At 42.0% G+C, this 15,183-nt stretch overlaps 1 long non-coding RNA gene across 2 annotated transcripts; it reads right to left on the reverse strand.

Moving 5' to 3' along the window:
• Positions 1–478: 478 nt before the first annotated feature.
• On the reverse strand, positions 479–13,894 carry LOC130592589 (uncharacterized). 2 transcript variants are annotated; one of them, XR_008970587.1, is made up of 3 exons: positions 13,794–13,894; positions 11,606–11,674; positions 479–558 (listed from the first exon to the last, which is right to left on the reverse strand). It is a non-coding gene; the product is annotated as an uncharacterized LOC130592589 (long non-coding RNA). The 2 variants fall into 2 exon arrangements; XR_008970586.1 differs by lacking the exon at positions 479–558 and adding an exon at positions 10,679–10,945.
• Positions 13,895–15,183: the final 1,289 nt, after the last annotated feature.

Consider the following 15,183-nt stretch of genomic DNA (forward strand, 5'->3'; position numbering starts at 1 on the left):
TAAATAACACCCATAGCAGTTATATAATGCACCTGCAATTTTCAAAGAGAAGACATAACGAATGATGCCCTTGAAAAGCAGAAACTTTCTTCTTCAAAGAATACTTTGTGTAATTTTGGTAAATAGCCTTAAAAAGTATAACTTAGGTGAAGAAGTGGGAGCTAGGCAATTCAAAAGACTCATTGGTGCTTGTGTATCCGTTACCTCCAGACTATGGCACGAGCCTAGACCAGGTGAGTAGTGACAAAGTTGTTGTTGCCTGGCAGCCAAGGGGAGGAAAGGTGGTGGTGGTGGTGCTCCTCTCTCAGGCTTTTCATGAGCTGCTGACCACTATACAAGGACCCAAGACTGAACAATGTATGAGATTAATCATCTCTTTCAACTCTGATCAGGGAATAATCCCTTTTGATCAGGGTGGAGAAGCAATTGCCTTGCATGGGAAGCCAGTCTCGCTATTGCCCAATCTGTACCTACCATATGAAAAATCAGTACAGGTAGACCTGCAGCCAGTCCAAATTGTCAGAGTTTGGGTCATTGATTTCAGAGTAATTACCATCACTTATGCTGCAAGAGAGTCAGCGCAGCAGGGTTTACATACATTGATGTCAGCCTGAAGAGTGCTATGAGCACTACATATATTTATTAAATATGACTGCTCTAGGTTGTTCCATCTTATAAAGTTAGAAAATATGCTTCTCAAATGAATCCCTTGGATTTTTTCCCCTCTTACTATATCAGATTTTAAGCTTCCACATTAATTTTACAGCACACAGGGGCAAAACACATAGGTTTAGATTTTATTTTAAGTGCTTTATGGCATTTCTTTGCTGGAAAAGTACTTTTAATTTTTATTCTTTCTCTTATTTTTCTTTTTCCTTTTTTTTTTTTTTGGTGCATGCATTCATTAACCCAGTCTCAAATTTTGATATTTCTGGCCTTCACAATCTTTGGTAGATACGAACAGGATGTAAGACAGTACTCACTGAACTCCCATTTCACTGCAAATTTGTAACTTGCCTCTATAAACCACATAACCTGTTCTCCTGTTAGTGTAAGGTATGTGGCCCCAGCAAATGATATATTAGAGTTTAATACCATTAATATACAAGACAAAAACCTAAGAAAAAGTATACCTGTCCTTACACATTACAAGACACACAGAGAATACCTTTACTAACAATATTGAAGAAGCACAGTTGCAGCCTCATTGTGTAATAGCAGCCATTTCTATTGCTCCACGGTACATTGAACCGCACCAACAGACTGTGATTAATGAAATTAACTAATTAAAACCTTCTCCAACCTGATTTGAGATTTAGTTAGTCAAAGCAGTTGTTTATTTCCCATATGACAAAGCAACAGGGGGTTACTATAATTGAAAAGTAATAGTAAATAATTTGGAGAGTATGTGCTTTATGAATGTTTACTGAATGTCTGAGCAACAGATCTGAACAACCCAAACTCATCCAAACATGAAGAAAACTCTATGTTTCCCTGCCCTTAATTTCTGGATGCCGTAATGCCCCAGTGGTTCAGGTCTGCTTCACTGTGCATGAGCAGATGGGACACAAAACCCGCATGACTGGGGCTGCTGGCCAAGCTCCCTGCTTGCAGCACACCTCTGAAGCAGGCAGCTGGCAGAGCCACAGTGCTGTGGGGCACCCAAAGACAAGCTGGGAGAAGAGCCTGTGCAAACGGAGTATTGAGAACCTGGGATGATAACAGACCTGATTCGTCTCTTGTCTCAAGGCTGGCTTATGGTCTGCACATTGATCAACCCAAACAGCACAAGTCAGCATGGTAAACAGCCCCACATTTGCCTTTGGTATCCTTAATCAAGATGCCTTTCCATCTCTGCAGTTGCCATGACTATTTCATATTAATGTGGTAGCACACATCTTTTCACCTGTCTAGAGCCTTTAACACATAAAGCATATAAAATAAACCTGCAAAGGGTCTCATCCTAGCCACAGTGGTAAAGAGTTTCTCATCATTTACATGGTGCTTTTTCAGCAAAGAAATACTTATCTGGGGGAGAGGTGCAGGAACTTACTCATCTACTGACTTCAATGCTAAATAATGTGCCTGATCACACCTCCCAGAAGCTTCTCTATTGCTGATTATCCTACTCTTCCAGCAGCTCAGCCTCCTGATGAGGGATTTATCCAAGTAACATGCAACTTTTCCAAATAGCATTTTCTCTTGCAAACAGCCATCTCATCACTGAGCAATTCCATGCTCATTAGTGACTCTGGCTTCACAGTGGACCAAGTATTTGCTTTGTGTAATTTAAAAAGATCTGGTGCTTTCAACTGGAGCTGCAAATTAAATTGCCGGAAACACAGAGCAGACTTGGGCTTCGAGGAAGAAAGTTCACTCGAGTAAAAGTTTGATGATCATAATGGAAGAGAAAGTAAATTTTGCCTGGGTTGAATTTCAGCTTGGAAGAAAGGCAAATCAGGAACATGCAAAGGCTTGAAGGATAATTCCGTAAACAGAAAAGGTACTTTATCAGATAAGCTTTCACATTAATGTTTTTGTATCCAGTCCCATTCAAAAGAAGTTAATTTCTTTGGTGCCAACAGATCATGTCAAGATCAGTTCTGAACCCCTGGAGAAAGATGTTGTGGTCGGCAGTCTCTGTTTCTGAGCCACGACTGAATCCGCAATGAGGAGGACAAAGGAAGGATTTTGCAGCACGACATAAGTGAACAGCCTACAGTCCTGTGAGAAGACTGTTAGAGGAGCAGGCCCCAGGAAGCAAAGTGGGGACTAAAGAGGGAGATAGACAGTGATAGAATTCTGACTAGCCTGTCACTTCATTCTGTTTTTTAACTTTGTTCTTGTTTTCCTGATGCTCTCCACTGTTTTTCCTTCTCTCCCATTCATGTTGTGTTTGAGAAAACGTTCCTCTCCATGAACTTCAATGCACTTTGGATAAACCCTATAATATGTTTGCAGTTTGTTAATTTTTTAAACATACTTGCTTCACAGTCTTTGTGCCATATTTTGCTTCTTCAGGTGAAACAACAAAACTTTATCATTGGTCTATTTCCAAAGAGGGGCAAATCATAGAATCATAGAATAGTTAGGGTTGGAAGGGACCTTAAGATCATCTAGTTCCAGCCCCTCTGCCATGGACAGGGACACCTCCCACTAAACCATGTCACCCAAAGCTCTCCAACCTGGCCTTGAACACCACCAGGTATGGAGCATTCACAGCTTCCTTGGGCAACCCATTCCAGTGCCCCACCACCGTTACAGTAAAGAACTAATACTCTGCCCTTGTCAGAACTAGCATGCCAGCTCATCTTTTTAGGCCTTTAGAAATCTGTGCTCCTCCAAACATAGTTTTTCACTGCTGTTACATGGACAGATTTACAAAACAGTAAATTGCTTGCTCCTTTATGCAAGAATTATGATCACAGAAATACAGTGAATTCCTTATTTTCCCTGGAAGCTGTCACTGAAAAAAAACATTTTATAGAACCTGATGTGACTGATTTAGTGTTATTTTATAGGAATACATGGATTCTGTATGATGGCTCACTTTTAAGAATGTTTACTTTTTGAGTAGTGATCACTATATTATTATCACTATTAATCCAAAGGAGGCTTACTCCTCACAGTGTATTGATGGCTCATCAAAGTCCATTCAACTTTCAGTAAGGAAAAAAAAGTTTTTGTCTCCTGATTTAACCTCATGAGTAACCACAAAGAAGCAAACAAGGAGGAAGGATGACTCAGAAGTTGTTTCTCTACAGCAAACACTCAAGATTGTTAAGAGACTGTGCCAGTATTATTGATCTGAAGATAAAGAAATAACAGGCATTTTCAATGTGGCAAACAGTGAGGTTAAAATACTGAAGAACCCTGCCCATGTATATTAGATGGTGGGCTATTCCAGACCAAAAATCCCAAATTAAGTTTTGTGTTGTTTACTTTTTCCCCTACAGAATTAACCAGCACTAAAATACTTCACCTATCTTAAGACACCAAAATTGCTCAAGTCTCAGCGAAATTGAGTGCCCACAACTGTAATGTGATGGCTGCTTCAGTAGCCCTGCCAAGGAGACCTCACCAGCAGGGCTTCGGGGAGGCTCCAGCTCAGTGGTTCTCAAACTAAGATTATAATACATATATCAGGACTTCAGTTATTCTTTCTTACTTTCCTTCCCCCTTTTCTTATTGGCTCTGGTATCAAAGACCTTCACTTTGTAACCCTGGACTTCAGAATAAATTCACCCAGCCCCCCCAAGCCCCAGTGGAACAGGATTCCTTCCTTCCCCAGTGACAACACACTTAAAGCAAGATTCTCTAGGACGTGGCCAGAAAAACAAAACCACACAACTGCAAATACCCTACAAAGGGCATACTGCAAGTGGGTCAACTAAACAGGGGAACGTGGGTCAGCGACAAATGATTCTCATGTCTGCAACAGTTCCTCCTAACTGTGTCTGCACATCTGTTGTGCCATATCTCTCTCTATGCTTGCTAGCAGCTTTATAAATCTCTGGGCCACTAAGCAGATTTTCTCTTCAAAACCTGTGGCCCAAATTCTTAAGAACGCATTATGGTCCCTAAAAGGACAGAGTAGTGCGTGTGTGCATGCATGTGTTTACATGTTTGTTTAAAAAGCAGGGATGATGACCTAACTTATGCTGCCTGTACATAATAATCAGTGGAAATTTGCCTAAATAAGAGCAAGAGCACTAAGATCTCTGGTGGGTTTTCTTTTGGTTTGGTGTTTTGGGTGTTTTTTTTGTTCTTGGGTTTTTTGTTTTATTTTTGTTTTGTTTTTCTCATCTGCATTCAGTACACCTTATGTTGGTTAACCCTGTGAACAGTATAAATAGTGAAAGTCAGGGAGTCATGCCTAGAAGCTAGCAGCCATGTCCTCTGCCTTCTCAGGTCCAGAATGCCTCCTATTAAAGACTGCAGCTCAGCTTTTTAATTGTTCCTCATACAGACGAGAGTAAAAAAATATTCCAGTGTTTCTGAACCCTAGTCTTATATTGACTGTTGTTTTTCTGAGGAGCATCCTTTCCCCTCAAAATGCAGTCCAAAACAGCAAGAGACCACACAGCAGAGCATTACATACAGGGGACACTTGATGAAACTACCAGCCAGTGGTTTTGGAAAGACAAATTGTGTATTTCAATTTGATTGAGAACATCCTAGGGATGTTGGAATGGAAGGATTTCTTATATTGATGGCATGGGCTGGGAGCTCACTCACCCAGTCCTGTTCTGTGGCCTTAGATGGCAACTCCTAGCACCACCTTGGGCAGATTAATTATCTCCTGGTTACATTCAGGAAAATCAGGTGAATGGCTTTCCAAAGATTTTTTTTCAGAATCCTCAGTGGTGTGAAATGATTAAATTAGGATTAACAATATTTCTAAAAAGACACACTTCTTCAGTCACAGGTTGGTTGGTCCCATACAGGAATTACCAGGTTAAATTGTACAATGTAAGCAGAAGTTCAGTATAGATCATACAATGGTTTGGGTTGGAAGGGACCTTAAAGCTCATCTAGTTCCAACCCTACTATGACCAGGGACACCTTCCACTAGATCAGGGTGCTCCAAGCCCTGTCCAGCCTGGCCTTGAACACTGCCAGGGATGGGGCAGCCGCAGCTTCTCCGGGCAACCTGTGCCAGTGCCTCATCACCCTCATAGTGAAGAGTTTCTTCCTAATGTCTAATCTAAATCTCCTGCATTCTATGGTATGGGATTTATTGTGCTGTCTTCTTTTTTTTCCTTCTTTCCTTCTTTTTCTCATTTGCTTTGAAGCCTCAAACGTTAAGTGACTTATGGCTCAATCCAGCAAGACAAATCCTACTATGGGACAAACCCTAAAATAAGATACTTGAGGAGAGATCTTTGTCAACAACACAGAGAGTTGCTGACCTCATCAAAAGAAACTTTTTTCCATGTGAGCTTTTAGGTTCAACCATCTATCAAAAGTAGATCACCCAATGCTGACTTAAGGCAGTGGTAAAGCTTCCATTCGACTTGAGTGACTGAACCCATCAACACTGCTCTTATTCATTTAGGAATTTGCTGTATGCCTGTAGTTTATTACTGTGTCATCTCCAGAAGAAGCATTGTTGAAGAATGACATAGTCCTTCCTTTATAATTTATTGTCCCAATAAAATTAATCACCAAGTTTCCAGCTTGTAGAAAACTCCACAGAGGAAATCAAATTCTAAAGATGACCCGTTCTTATCAGTGGCAAATGCAGTAAAAAGTGAATCATTCATTGCACAGGCCTTGATGCAAAATATAAATGAACTTGGAGTGGCAATCAAAATTTAAAAGTTCATATTTCACAGAAGACATCAGGATGTGGAGCTGGAAGAGGTGGTACTGGTTTGGAGGTGGGACCACACTTTCGAGTTTTGGGTTTTCTTGGTTGTAATGTAGTTTGCAGTTGTTCTAGAATGCAAAGAGCAGTCTACTCAGGGCAACTGTGATCTCAATAAGAGAGATGCAAAACTGCATGCCAATGGCTGCAGTCATGTGAGTGACAACACAGAAAACCCAATCCAGCATTTGCTTTGAGTTTAGCACCTATGAATAAGCCACCTCCCAAAGAAACATGATACCAAGCCATGATCTTGCATGGAAGGGGGAATAACTCACAAAACATATCAGGCCATGCAATTGCTCTGCAACTTAAGGCACTACTCCACCACTACAACTATTGCAAGGAAAGTTCTTAGGCTCGTGAGCAGAGCCATGAGTGAATGCTAGGGTGGTTTGTCCTAAGCCCTCCATCCATGAAGCTCTGTTTACAGGGGTAGGTTTGCCAGGACCTAGGAGGACTGTACTCCCCTTCTGCTGTTAGTGCTACTTGGCACAGCATGCACACTGTGTGACTCAATGGGGAAGTGGCTACACCACTGAGCAGCTTCTCCCTTTGCTCCATGATGCAATGGCGTGCTTTATAAACACTGATGTGCAGAGCCCCGTAACTCATTGTGATATGGATTTTACTACTCCATGAAAACTCAACAGCCTTCATTTTTTTTCCAATTGATGTCAAAGAGTTTTGAAGAAAAAAAAAAAAAGTCAATGCCAGAAATTTGGAATCCCACTACCCATTAGATTTAAATCCACACCAGTGCTGTAAGAAAAAGCCCAAGGCTATTCAGCTGAGTGAATAAGGAATATAATTTTCAGGACTCTTTAGAGGATATGCAGAAATCAATAGCACCATCCTAACTTTGCCATGGTTAGATCACTTAAACTCTTCATCCTCCCTTATTCCTGCCCTTAAAGTGAAGAATGGCTGCTCTTATTACAGAAATACTGGAAGTTTTAATGAGTTAATGTTTTTCCAACACTGGAATTATGTAAAGTACTCTGAAAATGCTGAATGTTATCACCAGTGCTGGAGCAGTAGTGGATGGCAAGAGTGCCAGCAATCATAGTTAAGAAGGAGATAAGAAAAAGCTGTTTCATCAGAGATGGAACCAAAATTGAAATGAGTTCAATCTTTACAAGCCAGTTGTGGTATCACAATTGCATGTTCCAGCGCTTGCTTAAAACCCCAGACATTGTGGAGTCACAGAAACTATTTGCTGCTTTTCACAATTAAGAGAGCACCTCCTTCATCTCCACAAACACACCTCACTGTTGCTCCTACTGGCTCTTCACATACAACTTGCCATCATGTATTCTAAAGTCTCTGGGCCAGAGAGGAAGAATTAGTTCAAATGTCTTATGGAGGAGAGATTTACAGACTTGGTTGCTAAATGCTGTGCTTCAGCCTAGGCTGGTTTTCCATGGCAGATTAACAGATGAAAGCTACCAAAACTTATTATAAAGTACAGGATAAGAAATTCAGCTAGTACAAAAGTAATTTCAGTGGGCCTAGGATAACGTCTATGTTGAGGTTCTGGCCATAAACTAAGAGGAAGCTTGCCAACAGAGCTTTTCCTCAGTAACTGCTATCTTACAGAAACTAGGGCCATCCCAAGTAATTCCTTCCATTAAACCCCTCTTCCAGCTTAGAAGTTCCTTCCTTTAACAGTAGCACTGGGAAAATGTGCCCAACAGCATCAGACCCATCTGTAACAGTAATTTAACTGCCCAGATCCAATATTAGTATTTCAATTTCTGCACTGTGCTTATCAAAGAAGAGACACAGCTACAATCCATAAAGAAACACATTTTTCAAACCCATCTGAGCTGACATGTTTACTGAAGAACATTATCTGACTCACTGAAATCAAGATCCAATTCAGCAATAAAAAACATAGGGAAAATAGGCTTTGTGTCTTGCCCAGGATGTCAGTGGGCTTCACTCAGTGATGAAACACACAGATGTGCCTAAACTCATGGCACAGCAGATACCAGCAGTTAGTCTTGTCCTTGTAGATATCTTAAGTGTGTTCTTAATTTTGCTCATTTCATTGATTACAGTAAGATCAGACTATTTACATCAGTAAACATACATATTTAGTCAAATAAGCTTTTATGCTAAGATTATGCCCTGTAGTGAAGTTTGCAAAGCAGCACTGCTACCAGAATATGCAGCTCTGTGCCATCAGCTGCTATGTATCTATTCAACCATTTTAGCAGATGATATTTGCTCCTGGTGCTGATACATGCACTCTGGTTTAAATTAAGGCCGTGCTTCATTAATACCCCTATGGCTGAAATCCCTTATGTGTTTGCAGTGATTTAAGAAATATAAGCATTAGAGAAAGATGGAGTTCATATGTTTGGGGTCTTTCCTTCCCTACATGCACATCTGACTCCCCTTTTGCCCACTGCACCTTGAAATACACCATTTGCCCAACCCAAGTCCACTTTTATTTTTGCACACCCCAGGCCTGGCCTTGCCTCCCCTCCTGCCTACCACCTCCTCCACCCAGCTCTCTATCTTCATCCCCAATACATGTGTGCACACAGATGTTACCTTTCTTCTTGGTACCCCAGTTGTAACACACAGGCCCTCAGGAGTGTTAAGTGGTGGCAACTGTCGTGGAAAAGTGCCTTAGACACAGACAGAAATCGATGCTAGTGCTCCTCTGCCACCAGAATATGGCCCCTGTTTATGGTTTGGGTCATGGTCACTAAAGAGCCCAGCAGAATAATATTTTCCTGTTACTCACTTCGTTGTAGCATTAAATTTCATTACAATTATAGCTTTCATAGAAAAATATAATGCTAAATATAGATGAGAAAAATATATAGTACATACAGAAAGCATCCTGTAGGAACCTATCAGCATCATTTCCAGGTACAATATTTTTCTGATTATAATACAACCCCTCTATATCCCCATATGTTCAGGGTGACATGGTATAAGCCCAACATAGCATCAAGGAACTTATCTGCTCCCATCTTGTCTGCCACCAGCCACGTGAGAGTCATTTATTTAAAAGCAACTTTGAAATATAAGTATTTTGACCTCAAGTACTTTGAACCTTCTCCAGGCAGGAGGATCAGGTGAGTATAGCTCCATTGCCACCATAACATGAGGAATAATGTTATTTGATCTCAGTCTTTTTATCTTTTCTAATGCTTTTGTCTCTATTGCCTATGCCTCCTTTATCTGGTGTCCAGTATGCTCAATAAGAGAACCTGGGTGCATTGTCTCAAAGAAATAGCAATTTATTATTAAACCTTTCCCTATAACAGCCTTCCAGGTGTTGAGACAATCTGTAAGCTAAGCATTGATGTTTATCTCTGTAACACGGTACTACTGCATGAAACATGGCAGCTAGACTGCTGCACAAGCCTTTCTATGGCTTTAGTTTTGGGTTGGTTTGGTTTTTTTTTTTGAAATTGCCTTACAGTGGAAAAATGCCTTTTCTGCAGAAAAAAAAAAAAAAAACAGAATTGGTCTATGCTTAAATCCCTCCTTTGTGCCCACTTCTGGGCAGGAACATATCACCACACAAAACTTGATGCTGATTTTAGTACTGTACTTAACCACCTTTGTAATCACTCAGCAGCTGGAAACTGAGCTAGGTTTAGATCTGCCACTTGCCATTTGCAAGCCACTTGATTTCTTGGGGCTTACATATACCTGCATGTCATCTGGCTACTTATACAAAGGTTGTCCCTGGAAGAGGAATGGGGTGGGCACAGGCTGAGGATATGCTGCTGACAAAAACTCCCCAACATGCTGGAGTAAGATTTTGTGCCCTCCAGATGTCAGATGGACCTTTGGTGATTACATCTCCTGCGAGTCACAGACCAGAACAGCGAACAGCCTGAGAAGATGGCTAAACCTCAACTGCACTACATCGGTTTGATGGACCCTGGTGATACAGCACCAGAGTTGCCTTTCATTCCTAGCAGGAACAACAAAAGCCCAAGTATCCTTTTGAGCCCTGTTGTGCCACCATTTGAAGTTAAACAGACACAAAATTAGTGTATTAAGACCAAACAAGACTTTTACAAGGCTGTGGAGAGAAAACTATGGAGAAGTGCCAAAGCCAGCAGATTTACAGAAAGGTGCTGCCCTGAAAATAGCTTCATGGGTAGGAAACATTCATTAGTACATTCGGCCTTTATCACTATTATTACTGTTATTTTTTCTCTGGTCTGTAGTGACACACAAAAAGCCCTCCTGGGGGCTGTAAGCTATTGTCCCAGTCACAATACAAACAACATAATAAAAGCAAGTAACTCAACAGACGCTGGAAGAGTCCAGGTTCCTTAGGGGTTCTCTTTCTTGTGCTCATTCATGGGTACAATCTGAGGTGCTTTTTTTGACAATTAACTAGTGTATCTCCCTCATGAATTGTTTGGTATCTACTAAGATATAAGTTCATCTGCTGCCTTTCTTTCTGCCATGTGACTTCAGGGCTTCTCTCTGCTCCAGCTAGCTGCCTACTTGCACAAAACTTCAGTAATCCAATTAGCTTTGAGCCCACTCTCCATCAGCCAAATTAAATCAACTGGTATATTCAACAGTTATCTGAGGATGTACAGAGCATGATCACCCAATTTCCTGAGGAAACCAGACTAGCAATTCCTACTTCTAAGAGCTAATCACCTGGAATGGATGCACAAAATAAATGGGAGAACAGGAAGTGAAGAAGATGGCAGGGAGGATGAAGTTCAGTAATAAGACAAGTATATATTGTGCAAGAAAACCATCATTAGTCACAGTCCAGTGCTGACACAAGGCACCAGCTTTGCAACCTGATGAGGCATTTAAAGGAAGGAAAGGCAGTCAGGAGAGAGGTGGCAAGGTGGGATTTTGTCCCAGGTTTTCTCATATGTGTAAGGCATCATAGGGGGAAACTCCACTTGAGGGAAAACTAAGTACTAGGAAGTGACTGAGCAAAAGTGGTTATGTTGAAAGAGCAGGGACCAGCTTCTGAACACGTTTCTAGCATGGTCTGTGTGATCGGAGACAGCTAGGCTCTCACCTTCATGGGTGGGTATTGGAGGTTTGGATGGAAAGAAAACCTGAATTTAAAGAAATGTGCTACTTCTGTGGCAGGTTTCTGGCTGATGTGGGTCTGGTGAGAAGCAGCAGAAGACAGGCTTACTGGTGGGATATGTAGGCCACAATGACAGAACAGACAGGAAACGAGAGAATACAATGTGCTGCGGAGACAGGAGTACTCACCATTCTGACTGTCTCATACATTTGGACAAGGCAATGTCAAGTTTTGCGTTTGGTCATTTGGAGAAGAGTCTAGAATAGATAAATGTGAGAATTATGAGCTGAAGCTGTGAAAAATCAGACACATGCTCTGCCTCTAGAAAACCTTCTGCTCTTCCTCCTTTACCTGCCTCAAGAGCAGGAGACGGCAGACTTATCAGCTCTTCCCAGTTTCCAGCTCTCTGCTTGTGGAGCTACCTTGCTCCAGGAGACTTTTTCCCTGCTAAGCCTGATGGTTTAAGGCCCATGAAGGCTTTAAAGCTACTTACAGATTGCAAAGTGACCTTTTTTAGACTTCAGACTGAGACTGACTCGTGAACTGAGAGACCCTGAATGCAGAGAGCAAATTCTCTTCCATATTTCTCAACTGTCACATATTCATTAGTTATAAATAATAAATGTCACGTGGCTTGCAAAATCTATATCTAACCTATTTAAGAATACTCAATGCTTGTGGTACAGTTTATATCTTAAACTATTTTTGGTCTCAACCAGTGTTTACTTGTTCCTTGACTGCAGGGATGCTACCTATGGGAGGGAGGGGGAAAGGTAAATACTGTATGTTGTACACTTAAACATGGAGACAAGAGAGGGGGTAAGCCAAAGGCAGGTCTTGGATGTGAACCCAGGAGGAATGAGGATGGACTCATGCATGCAGCAGCAATTGTGGCTGCAGTGCTTTGCAAAAAGTCTATGCTTGCTGGCTGCTTGTTGCCACGTTCTAGGCAGGAGTATTCCCTGCTAGCTCCATCCTTACTCTCTGTCCCACAGCTCTGCTCCCAGTACCCAGGAAGGGCAGGACAGGAGGCAGAGTAGGTGAACATAACAGGGCTCCCCTCTCCTCACCAGTTCACTAAACCCACATTTCCTATGCATCTGCTAGCGCAGATCAGGCTGAAAAATAGCCTCCATAATGGCCGAGTTTGTTTGCTTTCTCTGAGGATGTATATTTAGTAGCTTTTCACTAATGAGTCAGGCTTTCTCTATGATCCACAAGACATCAATATTGCATGTGCTCAGGGACCTGAAGCACGTATCCTAAGCACTGTTTATTGCAGACAGCAAGTGTTTTGTTAACAACAACAACCAAACAGGCAGGGGAGCAGCCTGAACTTCTAAAGTCAAACCAAGATCAAAGCCTGCAAAGGTTAATTGGCAGAATGCCACAGGAGCCATTCTGCAGTGGGAATGGACGATTTACAAGCGTACCAGTAAAAGAGTGCTTTAATCACTAGATTAAGATAAGTCCTTGCAAATGTTAATACAGTAAACCACTTTTTTCCTACTTTAGCATAAAAAAAAAATATATTTCCCTTCTTAAATATAGAAACACATAATCAGATTCCTATAAAATATTTCCCCTCCCCCCCAGGAAAAGCATTCATATTAGAAATAACACCACAGACATGTCTGAGAAATAGGTGCAGAAGGACAGAAGGGAAAAATTCATCCCTTCCCTCCCCCTGCCCTGTTTTGTGCTCCCCGTAACTATTTGCCTGGAGCCACTTGCCCCATCTGCCTGTGCTGTCCTCTGGGTAGTTCCTCCTCTTCCCGTGAGGAAACAGGCATTGCCCCATGCTGACCCAGGGCTTGGGGACCCTGAGGTTATTCTCTAAGCACAGAAATCCCCTGATGCAATCCCTGGTAGCCCTGTGTACCTCTCTTTCTCAGTGATAACCCCTATGCCAAAATCAAGGGGGTGGCATTGAGGAGCCCCCCCCAAAGTGTGTCCCCAGTGCTGAGGACATGTCACCCAGAGTGTCCCTTTGCAGCCAAGGGAAACTGCTGTAGGAGCAAGGCAGCAAGCCTGGCTCACAGCCTGCTGAAAATGGTATGTTAAATGTCCTATTGCTATTGCTTGAATGGTATTTATAGACACCATCAATCACAGAGGTCCTAAATGCATTAAACAGGTTCATTTAAAGACTAGTGTTCTTCCATACTCCTAAAAAAAGCTCAGAAAAAAATGATATCAGTATAGCCCTCACCTAAATCTCATGGATTCAAATAGCCTCTGATGCTCAGCAGGGCTTGGCTTATGCTCAGGCTCAGCCCCTTCCTCTGGTGCCCATCACAGGGATGGACAAGCAATAGGAAACAAGCCCAGGTTGACCTGTTGTTTTACAGTGAGCAGGCCTCACAGTACCCTTACCTTCATAAAATCAAGATTCAGTGGAACAACATTAGTACAGAACTAATGCAGAACAAGCTGGAATCAGCCTCAAAAACTTCAGGAATGGTTTAAAAAAAAAAAATAACTAAATCAGAACAAAGCACAAAGACACAGACCCATCTCCAAGCCACAGTGAACATCTGACCTCTTGCACTGCTTTTAAGCTCTACCCTCCATGTGTCTCTGACCATAATTGGGCACAGCTGAGCTCCCTCTGCTTGCCTCCAGCCAGGAGGAAGTCTGAAGCACCAAACACAAAACGTATGTGAACTACAGACCCTGCTAAATGAGCCGTGAGCAGCGCTCTTCATTCCTGATGTGATGGCACTTTAGGCAGTGTGAGAGTGCTTGCAGGGGTGCAAGTTTCTTGGGCAAACCACTGGCTTTTTGGTCATCTGAACATAATTTATGCAGCTGTAGCAGATGTCCCATAGCCTAGGACACAGGGACAGCAGCAGGCAGCACTGCTGTGCTAGCAGTGTGATAGGAACAGTACCTCAGCAGCCAGTGGATATATATATTGTTAACCTGATTTTGACTCTTCAGTCTAAATGAGTTATTTAACCTCTTGAGTTTGGGCTTCCCTGGGTACTCATGTTTTTATTTGCATTTACGAATTCATCGCTGATGGCTGCAGAAGTAAAGCAGCACTTACAAGCCATTCTCAAGAGAAGCAGCATTTTACATTCCGAGTTTTGCTAAAGCAATGGTACTAGAAGCTGAAAAAATGAGACATGTTAGTGGGACTCGTTGCAGGAATGTTCCCTGCATAACTAACCTACAAGGGCAGAGAAATATTGAGCACCATGTAGGCCACTGATTTGCTTATGCAAATCCTCCACTGCATACTTAAGCAATATTTATACCTATTGTAGAACAGTGTAAGCTGTGATGCAGTTTGCTTTTTCTTCATTACTGTAACTTGATTCTATCTATTTGCCCCCCCCCCTTTTTTTTTGTTCTGGTTTGGGTTTTTTCACTGCTCTGCAGAAAGTCAAACCACAGGCAACTTTCCTCTACAAACAAATCCAATCAGTTAAGATTGTGGACAGATTAAGATGTTCAGACTCCACAGAGATGCCTGGATGGAAATCCTTTAGGTTAGCTAGTTCTTATTCAAAGATACACAAACAAGAATGGAGGAGAGCAGCACATTTCACCTGGGGACCGGTGGGTGGAGACCACCACATAATTAGAGGTTTCTCCTTTATTATTACCCTTGGAAAGGCAGGGCCAGATAAGCCAGGATACGACCCATTACCGGCAAGGACAGGTATGTAGGTCAATGTGTCATATGGAAAGTCTCAGAGCAGAACTTGAGCAGCAACCTGCATGCTGTGGCCCAGATCAAAGAAGAAACTGGGGACAC

Source organism: Pezoporus wallicus, unplaced genomic scaffold (genome assembly GCF_028554395.1).
Source record: "Pezoporus wallicus isolate ANWC-B61680 ecotype Strahan unplaced genomic scaffold, APGP_CSIRO_Pwel_v1 contig_14703, whole genome shotgun sequence".
In the NCBI taxonomy this organism is placed as follows: domain Eukaryota; kingdom Metazoa; phylum Chordata; class Aves; order Psittaciformes; family Psittacidae; genus Pezoporus; species Pezoporus wallicus.